This window comes from Spermophilus citellus (genome assembly GCF_964194105.1).
Source record: "Spermophilus citellus genome assembly, chromosome: 4".
NCBI classification, from domain to species: domain Eukaryota; kingdom Metazoa; phylum Chordata; class Mammalia; order Rodentia; family Sciuridae; genus Spermophilus; species Spermophilus citellus.
In genome coordinates, this window is record NC_138185.1 from 55353546 (window position 1) to 55370784 (window position 17239).

Genomic DNA, 17239 nt, shown 5'->3' on the forward strand with positions numbered 1-17239 from the left:
GACATTAAGGAGGAAATTAAAAACTTCTTAGAGTTAAATGAAATCACAGACACAACATATCGGAATCTATGGGACACATTGAAAGCAGTTCTAAGAGGAAAATTCATTGCTTGGAGCGCATTCCTTAAAAAAAGAAAAAACCAACAAATAAACGATCTCATATATAATCTCAAAATCCTAGAAAAAGAAGAGCAAAACAACAGCAAAAGAAGTAGAAGGCAAGAAATAATTAAAATCAGACCTGAAATTAATGAAATCGAAACAAAAGAAACAATTGAAAAAATTGACAAAACCAAAAGTTGGTTCTTTGAAAAAATAAATAAAATTGACAGACCCTTAGCCATGCTAACGAAGAGAAGAAGAGAGAGAACCCAAATTACAAGCATACGGGATGAAAAAGGCAATATCACAACAGACACTTCAGAAATACAGAAGATAATCAGAAATTACTTTGAATCCTTATACTCCAATAAAATAGAAGATAGTGAAGGCATCGATAAATTTCTTAAGTCATATGATCTGCCCAGATTGAGTCAGGAAGATATAGACAGCCTAAACAGACCAATAACAATAGAGGAAATAGAAGAAACCATCAAAAGACTACCAACTAAGAAAAGCCCAGGACCGGACGGGTATACAGCAGAGTTTTACAAAACCTTTAAAGAGGAACTAACACCAATACTTTTCAAGCTATTTCAGGAAACAGAAAAAGAGGGAGAACTTCCAAAGACATTCTACGAGGCCAACATCACCCTGATACCTAAACCAGACAGAGACACTTCAAAGAAAGAAAACTACAGACCAATATCTCTAATGAACCTAGATGCAAAAATCCTCAATAAAATTCTGGCGAATCGGATTCAAAATCGTATCAAAAAAAGTTATACACCATGATCAAGTAGGATTCATCCCTGGGATGCAAGGCTGGTTCAATATACGGAAATCAATAAATGTTATTCACCACATCAATAGACTTAAAATTAAGAACCATATGATCATCTCGATAGATGCAGAAAAAGCATTCGACAAAGTACAGCATCCCTTTATGTTCAAAACTCTAGAAAAATTAGGGATAACAGGATCATACCTCAACATTGTTAAAGCAATCTATGATAAGCCACAGGCCAGCATCATTCTGAATGGAGAAAAATTGAAGGCATTCCCTCTAAGATCTGGTACAAGACAGGGATGCCCTCTCTCACCACTTCTGTTCAACATAGTCCTCGAAACACTGGCCAGAGCAATTAGACAGACGAAAGAAATTAAAGGCATAAAAATAGGAAAAGAAGAACTTAAATTATCACTATTTGCAGACGACATGATTCTATACCTAACAGACCCAAAAGGGTCTACAAAGAAACTATTAGAGTTAATAAATGAATTCAGCAAAGTGGCAGGATATAAAATCAACACGCATAAATCAAATGCGTTCCTGTATATCAGCGACAAATCCTCTGAAACGGAAATGAGGACAACTACTCCATTCACAATATCCCCCCAAAAAATAAAATACCTGGGAATCAACCTAACAAAAGAGGTGAAAGACCTATATGATGAAAACTACAGAACCCTAAAAAGAGACATAGAAGAAGACCTCAGAAGATGGAAAAATATACCCTGTTCATGGATAGGCAGAACTAACATCATCAAAATGGCGATATTACCAAAAGTTCTCTATAAGTTCAACGCTATCCCAATCAAAATCCCAACAGCATTTCTTCTAGAAATAGATAAAACAATCAGGAAATTCATATGGAATAATAAAAGACCCAGAATAGCAAAAACAATGCTAAGCAGGAAGTGTGAATCAGGCGGTATAGCGATACCAGACTTCAAACTATACTACAGAGCAATAGTAACAAAAACAGCATGGTACTGGTACCAAAACAGGCGAGTGGACCAATGGTACAGAACAGAAGACACAGTAACCAATCCACAAAACTACAACTATCTTATATTTGATAAAGGGGCTAAAAGCATGCAATGGAGGAAGGATAGCATCTTCAACAAATGGTGCTGGGAAAACTGGAAATCCATTTGCATCAAAATGAAACTGAATCCCTTTCTCTCGCCATGCACAAAAGTTAACTCAAAATGGATCAAGGAGCTCAATATTAAATCAGAGACACGGCGTCTGATAGAAGAAAAAGTCGGCTATGATCTACATACTGTGGGGTCAGGCTCCAAATTCCTCAATAGGACACCCATAGCGCAAGAGTTAACAACCAGAATCAACAAATGGGACTTACTCAAACTAAAAAGTTTTCTCTCAACAAAAGAAACAATAAGAGAGATAAACAGGGAGCCTACATCCTGGGAACAAATCTTTACCCCATACACTTCAGATAGAGCCCTAATATCCAGAGTATACAAAGAACTCAAAAAATTAGATAATAAGATAACAAATAACCCACTCAACAAATGGGCCAAGGACCTGAACAGACACTTCTCAGAGGAGGACATACAATCAATCAACAAGTACATGAAAAAATGCTCAACATCGCTAGCAGTCAGAGAAATGCAAATCAAAACCACCCTAAGATACCATCTCACTCCAGTAAGATTGGCAGCCATTAAGAAGTCCAACAACAAGTGCTGGCGAGGATGCGGGGAAATGGGTACACTTGTTCATTGTTGGTGGGACTGCAAAATGGTGCAGCCTATTTGGAAAGCAGTATGGAGATTTCTTGTAAAGCTGGGAATGGAATCACCATTTGACCCAGCTATTCCCCTCCTCGGTCTATTCCCTAAAGACCTAACAAGAGCATGCTACAGGGACACTGCTACATCGATGTTCATAGCAGCACAATTCACGATAGCAAGATTGTGGAACCAACCTAGAAGCCCTTCAATAGATGAATGGATTTAAAAAATGTGGCATTTATACACAATGGAGTATTACTCTGCATTAAGAAATGACAAAATCATAGAATTTGGAGGGAAATGGATGGCATTAGAGCAGATTATGCTAAGTGAAGCTAGCCAATCCTTAAAAAACAAATGCCAAATGTCTTCTTTGATATAAGGGGAGTAACCAAGGACAGGGTAGAGACGAAGAGCTGGAGAAGAAGATTAACATTAAACAGGGATGATAGGCGGGAGGGAAAGGGAGAGTTAAGGGAAATTGCATGGAATTGGAAGGTGAGCCTCAGGGTTATACACAATTACATATAAGAGGAAAGGAGGAGTAGGAGAAAAATTATATAAGTGGAAGAAACGATTTATAGTAGAGTGGGTGGAGAGAGAGAAGGGGAGGGGAAGGGAGGGGAGGGCAGGGGGGATAGTGGAGAATGGGATAGACAGCAGAATACATCAGTCACTAGAAAGGCAATTTGTAAATCAATGGAAATGTAACTGATGTGACACAGCAATCTGTATACGGGGTAAAAATGGGAGTTCATAACCCACTTGAATCAATCTGTGAAATATGTATATTAAGAACTTTGTAATGTTTTGAACAACCAACAATAAAATAATAAAAAAAAAAAGAATTCAGGATATACACGCTTCAGATGATCTGGAGTCTCAAGGAAGACATGAGACAGCAAAATCAGTCAATGAAAGATCACTTTGACAATGAATTACATAAACAAATCCAAGAAGCAAAAGATCAACTATACAGGGAGATAGAGGTAATAAAAAACAAACAAACAGAAATCCTAGAAATGCAGGAAGCAATAAACCAACTTAAAAACTCAATTGAGAATACTACCAGCAGAGTAGAACACTTAGAAGATAGAACATCAGACAATGAAGACAAAGTATTTCAACTTGAAAAGAACATAGACAGCTCAGCAAGACTGTTAAGGAACCATGAGCAGAACATCCAAGAAATATAGGATAACATAAAGAGACCAAACTTAAGAGTCATTGGGATACAGGAAGGTATAGAGATCCAAACCAAAGGAATGAGCAATCTATTCAATGAAATAATACGAGAAAACTTCCCAGACTTGAAGAATGAGACAGAATCCCAAATCCTATAAGCCTACAGGACGCCGAATGTGCAAAATCATAAGAGATCCACACCTAGACACATTATAATGAAGATGCCCAACATACAAAATAAGGAGAGAATTTTAAAAGCTACAAGAGAAAGGAAGTAGATTACATTTAGGGGTAAACCAATCAGGATAACAGCTGATCTTTCAACACAGACTCTGAAAGCTAGAAGATCCTGGAATAACATTTTTCAAACACTGAAAGAAAATGGGTTCCAACCAAGAATCCTGTATCCAGAGAAATTAAGCTTCAGGAAGGAAGATGAAATTAAAACCTTCCACGATAAACAAAAGTTAAAAGAATTTGCAGCTAGAAAACCATCTCTTTAACACATCCTCAGCAAAACATTACAGGAAGAGGAAATCGAAAAAAACAATGAAAACCAACAGTGGGAGGTAGGACAGTAAAGGGGGGAAAATAATCAAAGAGAAAAACAAACCATGTTTAGTAACATAAATAAACAAATATGGCTGGAAGAACAACCCATATCTCAATAATAACCCTAAATATTAATGGCTTAAACTCACCAATTAAGAGACACAGGCTAGTAGAATGGATCACAAAACAAGACCCAACAATATGCTGCCTACAGGAGACGCATTTGATAGGAAAAGACATACACAGACTGAAGGTGAAAGGTTGGGAAAAATCATATCACTCATACGGACCCCGGAAGCAAGCAGGGGTGTCCATACTTGTACCAAATAAAATAGACTTGAAGCCAAAGTTAATCAAAAGGGATAAACAAGGACACTACATACTGCTCAAGGGAACCATACACCAACAAGACTTGACGATCATTAATATATATGCCCCAAACAATGGTGCAGCTATGTTCATCAAGCAAACTCTTCTCAAGTTCAAGAGTCTAATAGACCACCATACAATAATCAGGAGACTTCAACACACCTCTCTCACCACTGGACAGATCTTCCAAACAAAAGTTGAATAAGGAAACTATAGAACTCAATAACACAATTAATAACCTAGACTTAATGGACATATATAGAATATACCACCCAACATCAAGTAGTTACACTTTTTTCTCAGCAGCACATGGATCCTTCTCAAAAATAGATCATATATTATGTCACAGGGCAACTCTTAGACAATATAAAGGAGTAGAAATAATACCATGCATCTTATCTGATCATAATGGAATGAAACTGAAAATCAACGATAAAAGAAGGAAGGAAAAATCATGCATCACTTGGAGAATAAACAATAGGTTACTGAATGATCAATGGGTTATAGGAGACATCAAGGAGGAAATTAAGAAATTCTTAGAGATAAATGAAAACACAGACACAATATATCGGAATCTATGGGAAACATTGAAAGCAGTTCTAAGAGGAAAATTCATTTCTTGGAGTTCATTCCTTAAAAAAAGAAAAAAACAACAAATAAATAATCTCATACTTCATCTCAAAATCCTAGAAAAAGAAGAGCAAAACAACAGCAAAAGAAGTAGAAGGCAAGAAATAATTAAAATCAGAGCTGAAATTAATGAAATCGAAACAAAAGAAACAATTGAAAAAATTGACAAAACTAAAAGTTGGTTCTTTGAAAAAATAAATAAAATCGACAGACCCTTAGCCATGCTAAGAAAGAGAAGAAGAGAGAGAACTCAAATTACTAGCATACGGGATGAAAAAGGCAACATCACAACAGACACTTCAGAAATACAGAAAATAATCAGAAATTATTTTGAATCCTTATACTCCAATAAAATAGAAGATAGTGAAGGCATTGATAAATTTCTTAAGTCATATGATCTGCCCAGATTGAGTCAGGAGGATATAGACAACCTAAATGGACCAATATCAATTGAAGAAATAGAAGAAACCATCAAAAGACTACCAACTAAGAAAAGCCCAGAACCAGATGCGTATACAGCAGAGTTTTACAAAACCTTTAAAGAGGAACTAATACCAATACTTTTCAAGCTATTTCAGGAAATAGAAAAAGAGGGAGAACTTCCAAATTCATTCTACAAGGCCAACATCACCCTGATTCCTAAACCAGACAAAGACACTTCAAAGAAAGAAAACTACAGACCAATATCTCTAATGAACCTAGATGCAAAAATCCTCAATAAAATTCTGGCGAATCGGATTCAAAAACATATCAAAAAAATTGTGCATCATGATCAAGTAGGATTCATCCCTGGGATGCAAGGCTGGTTCAATATACGGAAATCAATAAATGTTATTCACCACATCAATAGACTTAAAATTAAGAACCATATGATCATCTCGATAGATGCAGAAAAAGCATTCGACAAAGTACAGCATCCCTTTATGTTCAAAACTCTAGAAAAATTAGGGATAACAGGATCATACCTCAACATTGTTAAAGCAATCTATGATAAGCCACAGGCCAGCATCATTCTGAATGGAGAAAAATTGAAGGCATTCCCTCTAAAATCTGGAACAAGACAGGGATGCCCTCTCTCACCACTTCTGTTCAACATAGTTCTCGAAACACTGGCCAGAGCAATTAGACAGACGAAATAAATTAAAGGCATAAAAGTAGGAAAAGAAGAACTTAAATTATCACTGTTTGCAGATGACAGAATTCTATACCTAGCAGACCCAAAAGGGTCTACAAAGAAACTATTAGAGCTAATAAATGAATTTAGCAAAGTGGCAGGATATAAAATCAACACGCATAAATCAAAGGCATTCCTGTATATCAGTGACAAATCCTCTGAAATGGAAATGAGGAAAAACACTCCATTCACAATATCCTCAAAAAAAAAAATAAAATACTTGGGAATCAACCTAACAAAAGAGATGAAAGACTTATACAATGAAAACTACAGAACCCTAAAGAGAGAAATAGAAGAAGATCTTAGAAGATGGAAAAATATACCCTGTTCATGGATAGGCAGAACTAACATCATCAAAATGGCGATATTACCAAAAGTTCTCTATAGGTTTAATGCAATGCCAATCAAAATCCCAACGGCATTTCTTGTAGAAATAGATAAAGCAATCATGAAATTCATATGGAAAAACAAAAGACCCATAATAGCAAAAACAATGCTAAGCAGGAAGTGTGAATCAGGCGGTATAGCAATACCAGACTTCAAACTATACTACAGAGCAATAGTAACAAAAACAGCACGGTACTGGTACCAAAACAGGCAGGTGGACCAATGGTACAGAATAGAGGACACAGAAACCAATCCACAAAACTACAACTATCTTATATTTGATAAAGGGGCTAAAAGCATGCAATGGAGGAAGGATAGCATCTTCAACAAATGGTGCTGGGAAAACTGGAAATCCATTTGCATCAAAATGAAACTGAATCCCTTTCTCTCGCCATGCACAAAAGTTAACTCAAAATGGATCAAGGAGCTTGATATCAAATCAGAGACACAGCATCTGATAGAAGAAAAAGTTGGCTACAATCTACATACTGTGGGGTCGGGCCCCAAATTCTTCAATAGGACACCCATAGCACAAGAGTTAATAACTAGAATCAACAAATGGGACTTACTCAAACTAAAAAGTTTTTTTCTCAGCAAAAGAAACAATAAGAGAGGTAAATAGGGAGCCTACATCCTGGGAACAAATCTTTACTCCTCACACTTCAGATAGAGCCCTAATATCCAGAGTATACAAAGAACTCAAAAAATTAGACAATAAGATAACAAATAACCCAATCAACAGATGGGCCAAGGACCTGAACAGACAATTCTCAGAGGAGGACATACTATCAATCAACAAGCACATGAAAAAATGCTCAGCATCGCTAGCAGTCAGAGAAATGCAAATCAAAACCACCCTAAGATACCATCTCACTCCAGTAAGATTGGCAGCCACTATGAAGTCAAACAACAACAAGTGCTGGCGAGGATGTGGGGAAAAGGGTACACTTGCTCATTGTTGGTGGGACTGCAAATTGGTGCAGCCAATTTGGAAATGTATGGAGATTTCTTGGAAAGCTGGGAATGGAACCACCATTTGACCCAGCTATTCCCCTTCTCGGTCTATTCCCTAAAGACCTAAAAAGAGCATGTTATAGGGACACTGCTACATCGATGTTCATAGCAAGACTGTGGAACCAACCTAGATGCCCTTCAAAAGATGAATGGATAAAAAAAAATGTGGCATCTATACACAATGGAGTATTACTCTGCATTAAAAAATGACAAAATCATAGAATTAGGAGGGAAATGGATGGCATTAGAGCAGATTATGTTAAGTGAAGCCAGCCAATCCCTAAAAAACAAATGCCAAATGTCTTCTTTGATATAAGGAGAGTAACTAAGAACAGAGTAGGGACGAAGAGCATGAGAAGAAGATTAACATTAAACAGGGATAAGAGGTGGGAGGGAAAGCGAGAAGGAAGGGAAATTGCATGGAAATGGAAGGAGACCCTCATGGTTATACAAAATTACATACAAGAGGAAGTGAGGGGAAAGGGAAAAATAATACAAGGGGGATAAATGAATTACAGTAGAGGGGGTAGAGAGAGAAGAAGGGAGGGGAGGGGAGGGGAGGGGGGATAGCAGAGGATAGGAAAGGCAGCAGAATACAACAGACACTAGTATGGCAATATGTAAATCAATGGAAGTGTAACTGATGTGATTCTGCAATCTGTATACGGGGTAAAAATGGGAGTTCATAACCCACTTGAATCAAAATGTGAAATATGATATGTCAAGAACTATGTAATGTTTTGAACAACCAACAATAAAAAAAAAAGAATTAACAACTCCATAAGCTCTAAAAAAAAAAATGAAGATACTAAATTAGTATTTGGAAAAATATTTGTTAAAAAGTTAAACAAAAATATTGAAAGACCACACCTTCTCTTGAAAAAATATAAATAATAACCAAACTCATGACAAAACTCTGGCAAATTTACTGAATATCAAGGTTAAAGAAATAATACTATGGACAGCCAAGCAACAAAAGCAAGTCCAAAATCAGTCTGGTGTTAGAATTCTGACAACATTCAAAGCCAGAAGACAGATTTGTAATATGTTCTGGGGAAAAGAATGGAATCCTAGACTGTTAGGATTATTCAAATTATGCTTCAATTACAAAGGCAAAAAAAATTTTCAAACATAAAGACACTCAGGAAATACAGCACTTATCACCCATTCCTGGGGGCAGCAGGCCACAACAAACACTTTCTAAACAAATCCAGACATCTAAATACATAAACTGAAGAAGGCTGGGGGGATTTTTCTGTGTTGTTTGGTGCTGCATCCTCAGCTACTAAAACAAATTGCATGGCATTCAGTAGATGCAAAAAATTTTGCTGAATTCATAGGCCAGGAGAAATATTAAAACAACAAAGACCACAGTAAAGGACTGGTAATAAAGAATCCTTCAAATTCAGAATTACAATTATGTAAGTGGAAATTGTGATCATTAAACAGGAAGGATTCATTAGAATAATATGAAAATATTAGCTAGTCTGGTTTCCTGAAAAAATGCTAAAATTAACATGGAATGTAGATCTCTATATACCCCAAAATCAATCTATAGGGAACTACAGGTATTATGAATCCAAAGGACTAAGATAAATTAGTATGACAAACCCCAGTTCTTATGCTTGAATATGTATGACAGTAAGGGAGAGGCATGATGTAGGCTAATAGCTTGGAAAAATAAACAGCCAGTGGAGCTACTAGAAGATATATTTTTGAAACAGCAGTTGGGGTTCAACTCATACTTCTTACCTCCACTGCCTGTGATATCAATATCTGCCCCCTCACAAAAGGGACTGGGCAGCAGTGCTGATGTAGATGTCCTTCAGAACAAAACTGAGTCAGCACAGAAGCACTGCTGAGCATGGGGTGGAACAAAAAAAGGTGGCAGCTTCCCAACAAAACCTCTAAGACTGGTGGATTACTAGCTAAACAAAGTAGCTTCTTCTTCCAATGTTCTTTTTCCTTAGAGGCTCAGTGTGAAGTTGCAATATGAGTTCTTTGAGGATGTGAGGAATGATATGATTAACTGATTTTTTAAAAATGCTCGGGCCCTATAAAAAATTGAAAAGATCAACTGAGATGGTATAAAAACTAGTTCAAATATATAAAGGATCAGAAAAAAAATCATCTAGGCTATCAAGAGATATTATTAAGACATAAACAAAAACAACAACAACAAAATCCAGCCAGATGCTGGGGCTATGGCTCAGCAGTAGAGCACTCGCCTAGTATGTGTGAGGCCCTGGGTTTGATCCTCAGCACCACATAAAAATAAGTAAAATAAAAATATTGTGTCCAACTACAACTAAAAAATAAATATAAAAAAAAAAATCCAGCCAGGTGCTATTTGTAAGCATAAGAATACAGTACGGTTGAAAGGTACATGTAGAGAACTAAATCTCTCAAAATACTAACCAAAAGAAAGGTATAGCTAAAGGCGGGCAGAATAGGTTTAAGACAATCATGCTTGAAGACAGAAGATCAATATGTATTGCACAATTCACCAAGCAGATGTAACAATTCTAAATGTATATGAGCCTAACAAAATAGTCCCAAAACATACAAAACAATATCTATTAAACTAATAAAATGTAAAGTGAAATCCACCATTGTGGTTAGTGCAATTAGTGATAGGTCTTGATGAACCAAACACAAACAAGCCTCAAAAAATACAGGTAACAGTTGTGAACACCAATGAGATTAATCTAAAATGTGGAGTCATGCATCAAAAACAGACATTTATCAAAAGTACACTAGGAACATTGCAAAAAACAATTATAATTTAGGAAATAAACGAATCTTAATGCATTTTGAGGTATTAACAATCTATCGATAAAGGCAATGTAAGCCTTATAAAACACCATAATAAATCCTGGCATAAAATAATTTACAAAGTGTTTTGGCAAAGATTAAAATGTAGTTTTCTGAAACAGATAAACACATATAGCATAATATTCAGAATACATAAAGAATTCCTAGGAGAAGATCAACTACCCAGTAAGAAATGGGCAAATTACACACACACACACACACACACACACACACAATACAGGTTACATTTCACCTTTACAGGATCAGGAAATGTATAAAATAAATTGAATAAAAGAAAGAAGAGAGAAAAAAAACAGAAAAGATCCAAACAGAATAAAGAAACAGAGAAGGAGGCAAGCAGTCAAGCAAAGTACACAAGGAATTGGGAATCAGTATAGTGTATATGTGGAGAACAACTTGAAAACACAGTAAAGATGATGGACGTACTCAGCCCAGCAACTTCTTCTGTAACTAGTGTTTACTATGTAGTAACTTTCATCCACATATAAGGAGACATGTTCACAGATGTGTTCTATAACACCATTTATACCAGTAAAAAATTATGAACAATATAAATGTTTTTTGATAGAAGTACTAATTGTAGTGAATAAGATAGATCTCAAAAACATGACACTGAGTAAAAAAGCAAATGCAAAATGACAATGCAATTATGTAAAATTTTAAAACCATGTTCAAAGAATCAAAGTAAATTCATGACAGTGATTACCTTTGGGAAGAAAAGGCACATGAAACTAGAAAAAAAAAATCACATAAAGAACAAAAACTCTATTTTTTTCCCCTAAATGTTGAATACAGAGTATAGTATCACCAGAAGTAGCATGTCAATTCTGGTACATTTGCTACAGATATTTTTATCTATAATTTTTTTCTCTTTTTCTTGTAAAGTATATGAAGATATTTCCTCTAGGTGAGTGGGAATAGTTGATGGAAGATCAAAAACCCCAATGAAATTCAACTGCAAAAGAAGAATGAAATACAACAAGTACATACTTAAAGAAATCAGAGCTGAGCATGGTGGCTCATACCTGGTTTCCCAGTGACTCAGGAAGCTAAGGTAGAAGGATCACAAGTTCAAAGCCAGCCTCAGCAACTTAGCAAGGCTTAAGCAACTTAGTAAGACCCTCTTTCAAAATTTAAACAAACAAAAACATCAGAAAGCTGCTGAAGCAAGGAAGACTAGAGATGCCCAAGATTCTGGCATGGTAAGAATCTTAAACATGTGAAACAATCTTTCACAAACGATTTTCCTTGCTGGTATTTACTGATTCTGGATAGTCTTTGGGTAGTGGGTTGCTGCTAAGCACCTTTGACCCAAAAGTTAAAGAAAAAATTAAGGACTCCACAGCCTATATACAATGAGAGAAGAGAAGTAGAAATTAAAGTGCTGGTATTGACAGATGTTTCCTCAAAACACACAGGCCAATTTTCTCAGCCTGTATGGGGTAGGAGGTAAAAATTAAAATAAAATAAAAAGACAAACAAAAAGCCTCAAAAAAGCAGAGGAAAAATTTTCTAAACTATTTATACATTAGAAGACAAAGTTCTAAATTCAAGAAATCACCAAAGAACTTAGCCCAGTGGACAGCCTTGGTAGGCTCCTAGAAAGCAGAGCCAAAGGGAGCAGGAAGGGGCTTCATCAAAACAGCAACCTAGCCCTGGCTCATGGCAATCCTTAAATGGTCTAAAATATTCGGTACATAAGTTCAATGGCTGAAAAGAGAAAAGGATAAAACCATACCTGAAGGAAGGTAACACAGTAAGGTACATTTATAGAATCTTTAACATGCAATGTTTGACACAAAAACATAAGATATATCAAAAGACAAAACCATGTAATCAAAAGCAAAGAGAAAAGGGGATCATATATAGACCCACAAATTTACCAAAGACTTTAAAATATCTATGGTTAGTATTTTTTTTTAAAAAATAGTGAAATATATGAAGAAAACGTGAAAAGGTGGAACATTTCACCAAAGAACTGAAATCTATAAAAAAGAAAAAACTATTAGTTCTAGAATTCAAAAGATAATACCAGAATTTAAGAACTTAAGCCGAATTTTAAAAAGTAGGAGAAAGGATTATTAGAAAAGGACAATATGGATTACTAGGACACAGGTTACTAGAAAAATACAAACTGAACACACAAAAAATATACAGGTGGACAAAAAAAACGTAAGAAATTAATGGGGGGTCGGGGGTTGTGGTTCAGAGGTAGAGCACTCAACTAGCATGAGTCAGGCACTGGATTCGATCCTCAGCACCACATAAAAATAAAATAAAGATATGTGTTCACTTATAATTAAAAAATAAATATCAAAAAATAGATGGAACATATATAAAAGGTCTAACAAGTTCCACATAATTGAAATTTGAGGAGAAAAAAAGAGGCATGCACAGTATTTGAAGATACACATTCCTAGTAGTCCACCATGGGGAATAAAAAGCTAACAAAGAAAAAGAAGTCTTAACAGGTACAGTGGTACTCACCTGCAATCCCAATGACTTGGGAGACTGAGGCAGGAGGATCGCAAATTCAAAGCCAGCCTCAGCAACTTAGAGAGGCCCTAAACCACTTTGCCAGACCCTGTCTCAAAACAACATTTTTTAAAAAGGGGTAAGGATGTAGCTCAGTGATTAAGCACTCCTGGGTTCAATCCCTGTTACTCTATACTCCCCAAACGAGCAGATTATTGTTTTCAAAAGGAGATTAAAAGCCAGCTCCCACAGAATCATGGAAGTTAGAAGAAAACCGCTTCAAAATACTAAGAGAATATTACTGCCAATCTATAATTCTAGAATCAATAAAAACGATTTTCAAAATGCAGATATAACCAAAAAGTTAATTTAAAATTAGGCATAGGATTGGAACAGACTTCTTCAGAGAGATTAAAAAAAAAAACAAAGTCCAGTTAAGCACATGAAAATATGTTGACCATCATTAGCCATCAAAGAAATGAAAACTAAAAATCACAAGATAACAGTTCAACCTTTTAGAATAATTAGAATAATCAAAAAGGCAAACAACAGCAAATATTGGCTAGAATGTGGAAAAACTGGGATCCTTACACATTGTTAGTGGAATGTAAAGTGGTACAGCTACTCTGGCAAACAGTATGGCAGTTCCTCAAAATTAGTCAAACTTAAGAATTACCTTACAACCCAACAATTCCACATTTAGGTATATATCCAAGAAAAATGAAAATATATTTACACAAAAACTTGTACATAAATGTATTAGAAAGTATTAGAAATAGTTGGGTACTTTTAAGCAGAATTGTTGGGTAAAGACCACTAACATAGCAACAAATATATACAAAATAGAATTTAGAGAAAAATGTATTAATGCTAACAAATCAAATACCTAGGAAAATAAACATAACACAATATGTGTAAGACCTGTATGCTGAAAACTATCAAACATTAAGGAGAGAATTAATGAAAACCAAATAAAATTAATATTGTAAAGATAAATATTGTAAAGATTTCAATTCTCCCTAAATCCATATATTCAGTAGAAAAAATTAAATTCCAGTAAGAATTTGGGTTGTTTGTTCTTCGGTAAACACTGACTTGATTTCGTTTATGAACTGAAAAGGTTAAGAGTCAGCCACTTCTGCAGAAATATAATAGTAGAGAACTATATTATTGGGGTGGGAGGGGAAGGGAGGGGCAGGGGGTTAGCAATGATGGTGGAACGTGATAGATACCATTATCCAAAGTACATGTATGAAAACATGAATTGGTGTAAACATACTTCACATACAAACAGAGATATGAAAAATTGTGCTCTATATGTGTAATAAGAATCGTAATGCACTCCACTGCCGTGTATTTAAAAAATAAAATCAATTAAATAAAAAGAGAGGGAGCTATATTATCATATATAAAACTATAGTAATTATAAGAGTGCAGAATTGAGCAAGGCTATGCATACAGTCTAATGGAACAACAGAGAGTCCAAAAACAGTCCCACACATATATTATTGTCTGACTCATGAAAAAGGCAGTGAGGAAGGATGTATTTTTGCTTTTGTTGTTGTTTTGGAGAGTACCAGGGACTGAACTCAAGGGCACTCTACTACTGAGCCAGATTCCCAGCTCTATGTTGTATTTTACTTACAGACAGGGTCTCACTGAGTTGTTTAAAACCTTGCTTTTGCTGAGGCTGGCTTTGAACTTGTGATTCTTCTGCCTCAGTCTCCCAAGCTGCTGGGATTACAAGCATGTGTCACAGCACCCGGTGTGGAAAGGATGTTTTTGACAATAAACTGTACTCAGTCAACGAATATCCATTTAAAAAAATAACAAACCTGACCCCTATACTTCAATAACTATTTGAAAATAAGTTCCAAATAGATAACATCTAAATTTCATAAAAGAGAAAACAATAAAATTTCTAGAAGCATAGAAGAATTATCTTCACAGCCCTGCAGTAAGTAAAGATTTCTTAAATGTGACATAAAAAGAATTAGCCATAAAAGAAAGTACAAAAAGGTAAAATGAACCAAGCATGGTAGTACACGACAGGTTACTTGGGGGCCGAACTGGTATAGCCAGTAAAAATATACAAAAGTAAACAACTTCATTAGACATCATGGAATTTTAAGATTAAAAATGTTACTATTGCTCACCTACCAGAATGACTAAAATGAAAAGGACAATACTGACGAAGATATGGAACAGCTGTAACTCTCACATTCTGCTAGAAGAGTATAAATTAAAGTATAACCACTTTGGAAAACTTCTGTTAACAGTAAAGCCAATCACATGTGCACCCTATAACTCAAGTTAACTGTACTCCTAGGTATTGACCAAAGTGTTCATGTATACAAAATAAGAATGTTCAAAATTGTGAACAGCACTCTTCATAATACTACCAAAATAGAGAACAACCCAAATGTCTATTTACAACAGAAAAAAAAATACATTATTTTCTAGTCAAGAGGGGATATTGTACACCAAATAAAATGTATACATACATTAACATTTATCTATGGCAACAATAATTGGTGAGTTTCATAAAAAAAAAAAAAAAACAACAACTTGAAAACAAAGTTAGAGGTCAGGTTAGTGACTTTTCCTAGGGGCAAGGAGATAACAACTAGGGGACAGGACAGTACTTCTGGGGTGGTGTACTGGGGTATGCTGCTACGTGGTCAAGTTCTTTTTCCCAAAATTCACTGAACCGCACACTTAAAATCTGTGAACTTTTCTTATGTTATAGTTTAATACAAAGCTTCCTTTTTACAAAGTAGCTTATTAAACAAAGAAGAAAAACACAAGGTTTCCCCAGAACCTACCGAGTAGAAATAAATAAAGTGCACCAGCCTTTTAAGGGCATTATACTATCACGTTCCAGAATTTTCATGCACTATTCCAATAATGTAAAGCATGATTTTCATGTGGCTAGCTCATACTTATAATTCAAAACTCTGTTTGTTATTACCTGCTCCAATAACTGCTCCTTGAATTCCCCTTCAAACAATAGTGGTTTCTTCCATAAACTTTCCCAGTACCTAAGTTTTTATCTGCCACATACTTGGATATCCTAGGTAAGCTATGTATTTTTAATGAGTTCCAAGACTTAATACAGTCACTTAGATATAGTACATATTTGAATTTGAATGAATAAATGGTATACAAAATCATTTCCCCCTTTTTGCAAGAAAAATTTTAGTTCAATCTATACATCCAAAAATCAATAAAATTAAGATACCATTTTAGCTTGTGACAAATTGTGTTCAGACCTTATCTAATCTGAAAAATATACTTCCCAACTACACCTACTATGTTTTTTCTTCATTCTTTAGTGAAATTTTCAGAAAGAGCAATTCAAACAGCCCTTGTCCCATTTGGCAGTTTAGCAAAAAGCTGACTTAACAGACAAATCCAATGAAGGAAGTGGCTGAATCTCTGGTTGCTAAAATATAGCTGCAGGCTCCATCTTTTTAACAGTGTCATTTCCTCAACTAGAAAGTTCCATTACCCAGTCACCTACATATTCCCAGCTCCCATATACAGTCTATTTCATAGGTAGGTCCATTCTAACTATGCCCAATTTAAACATGGGTATGACAGCTTAGGCATTTTATGAACTCTGCTTCTACTCTGCTTACATGGTATTCTCTAATAAATTCTATTTAACATTCATACTGCAGGTCCTCTTCCTCTACCTGTCATAACCTTCAGATGTATAAGGGGAAATTTACTTACAACCCTGCTTGGAATCATTCCTTTGGATTGATGGAATATCAATTTTCCCTATTTTATCAGCCTTCATAATGTATCACACTATGTGAGCCTTCCATCTTTACTAAACAATCTTCATGAACTGAAACAAGGGTCTGCTTCACTTTAGTCTATGGGCAACCCTAATCACTCTAACTTCCCCCACAGCTGCTCAGTTGAGTTTTGATTCCAATTATATCTATATTCAGTTAAATGACTACT

General features: G+C 35.4%; 1 protein-coding gene across 8 annotated transcripts in view; it reads right to left on the reverse strand.

Annotated features, from left to right (window-relative positions):
• Positions 1 to 17239, reverse strand: part of MEF2A (myocyte enhancer factor 2A) — a 159114-nt gene that overhangs the window by 78143 nt on the left and 63732 nt on the right. The window lies entirely within an intron of this gene.